This window comes from Adiantum capillus-veneris, chromosome 27 (assembly GCF_014529385.1).
Source record: "Adiantum capillus-veneris isolate H3 chromosome 27, ASM1452938v2, whole genome shotgun sequence".
In the NCBI taxonomy this organism is placed as follows: Eukaryota; Viridiplantae; Streptophyta; class Polypodiopsida; order Polypodiales; family Pteridaceae; genus Adiantum; species Adiantum capillus-veneris.
The window spans coordinates 87,165,789-87,168,203 of NC_140957.1; the positions used below are offsets into that span (position 1 = coordinate 87,165,789).

At 47.7% G+C, this 2,415-nt stretch overlaps 1 pseudogene; it reads left to right on the forward strand.

The window, feature by feature from the left end:
- The first annotated feature begins 723 nt into the window (after window positions 1–723).
- LOC147422334 (calmodulin-like protein 2 pseudogene) lies at window positions 724–2,108 on the forward strand (annotated as a pseudogene).
- Window positions 2,109–2,415: the final 307 nt, after the last annotated feature.

Consider the following 2,415-nt stretch of genomic DNA (forward strand, 5'->3'; position numbering starts at 1 on the left):
ATCGCAATTTGTGCGCACTGCATGATCACTGAAAAGATCAACTTGACAATCGATGCAGCAAATGGTGTAGCATGCATTCTCGATGTCATAACACAGAACACAGAAGGTGAAGTTACGTGTATTATTATCCTCATTCATTGTACTAGGAAAAACTCCAAAAGAAGAAAGGCAAAACACAAACAACTATAAAAGAAGAAAGGCAAAACACACTCGAAATCCACCTTAAAAAATGCGAGCCGACGTGTTACGCTACCAACCATTCAATAAAAATTTTCTTTTTGAAATACTTTCCGTTTGCAAAAATTTACATGTAGCATGTATACTTAGAAAAAACATTTATATGTAGACATAGTACAACCTCGCTTGTATAATGTCAATTGTAACCACCCCTACAATCTCTAATAATTGATGTACTTGACTTTGTCTCCTAACATAAACATTATAGCATTTTTAAAGTGTATATCCCTTTTACACAATGCGGCCCTTCCCAAATTAGTCTTGCTCTTGTTCCCATTAGTGCTTAGATGGTGACAGCACTCAATTTGCATATGTCCTTTTATATTCTACCCATAGATGTTAGATAGCGAGGCCCACCAAGCAAGACTAGCTGACGTAGCTGGAACCAATTTTCTAGAATATACTACCGCGTGCGGCGCACGCGGTACACGGCCTCGATGTCAAATTGAGGACGGGGACCTTCGAAGAAACCCCGAGCGAAGAGGCATGGCGTGAGGCATCCGGGTGGCTGGGGGGCGGGCGCTGCCTGGTCCTCATTCTCTGGTACTTTCTACGAAGCTCGTTTCTGCACCGCTTTATAGGTCTGAAGCCTCTCCCTCATCAACGGTCAACACACACCTCCGAGCATATCAGTTATCACACTCTTTTGTCTTAATTCTGTATCAACAGGCACCCAAGTGCAAAAACTTCCCAAACTTGTTGTGTGCAAGTGTTGAGATTATCATGTCGCCAATTGCTCAGCCAGCTGCATTAAAGTGTATTGGCGCTGTTATTGTAAGGCCCCGCAATAAATTCCAGGGCGCCGTTCCTGCAGAGGAAGATCATCTGCAGGCAACCGCACCCCTCCCTCATTTAGACGTGCTTTGGCACTACGACTGCGTGATAGGCCCCCCTCCTGCACGCGCTCTTATAAGCCAAGCCTTCACTGATTCACCAGCTACCAGCACTGACGCCAACCCTTCGACGCTGCCTGCTGCGGGCGCAACTCCTCTCTCGCTCGCCTCTCCTCATCGCCCTCAGATTTCGTCTCTCGATGATCACAAGAATCATGTTCAGCGGCACGTCCTTTCTCGCGTGTTCAACACCTTCGACCATAACCGCGATGGCCGTGTCAGCACCCACGAAATCTCTGGAATTTTCCACAGGCTGGGAATAGTCCCTCAAACCCAAGACTGCATTCAATCCCTGCTGGCACGCCTTGCCACCAAATGCGATGGCCAAGTCGACGAGCAGGAGTTCTGTCTCCTCTTCGACTCCGTTTGCAGCAGCACTACTATAACAGTAGGGGAGAACTTCGCAGGCTCTGCCAATGCTGACGTGGACCAAGACCTCTTGGCTGCTTTCCACGTGTTCGACAAGGATGGCAATGGCTTTATCTCGCCAAGCGAGCTGCAGAGTGTGCTCTGCTCTCTGGGCTTCCCGCAGGGCCGCCAGCTGGACGCTTGCGTGGAGATGATTGCCAGGGTGGACGAGAATGGTGATGGGCAGGTGGACTTCCTTGAATTTAAGAAGCTGTTCGACCTGGAGAACGCTTCCCTGCTACCAGTTTCTAGTTTTTGACAATGGCTAGCGGAGCATGACGTCAGTTACCTTACCTGTACCATGGTTAATGAACGCTGCTAAGCAACTTGCCTTCAAAAATCGACGGTTGCTTGATTTCCGTTCTGCTCTCCAGCTTCAGGCGCGGTCGATACTCGCATGGTTGCGCTGCTTGGTTCACCATCTCCTCTCAACACCTTCGATTTTCTTAATAATTGGAAAGAGATTCTCATAAAGTAGGAAAAGATAGTGCCTATCGTGAACAATGTCCCATGAAACTTGGATAATAACTGTAACTATCTTTTATAAAACTTATGAAATGAGTCATGGCATGCAGTTTCTTGGGGGTAAACCACCCCCCCCCCCCCTCCCAACCCCAAAAAAAGTCTCATGTGTACCATTTGACATATCGGCTAGCGTGCACTCATGGCAAAGTAGTCCGAGCCGATTGATAGTCAACTCAACCGGTCAGAAACCATTGACTAAAAAAGTCATCATGTCCTTCACTCATGCGCTTCGAGCTCCCAACCTCAACATTTAGGTGTGCTTAAATTGGAGCATGTTGTTGCTAGCGCCACACTGTACCTACTGCGTCCCCCAAAAGTGAAGTGACATGTTGCATCGGCCATGTCCATGCAC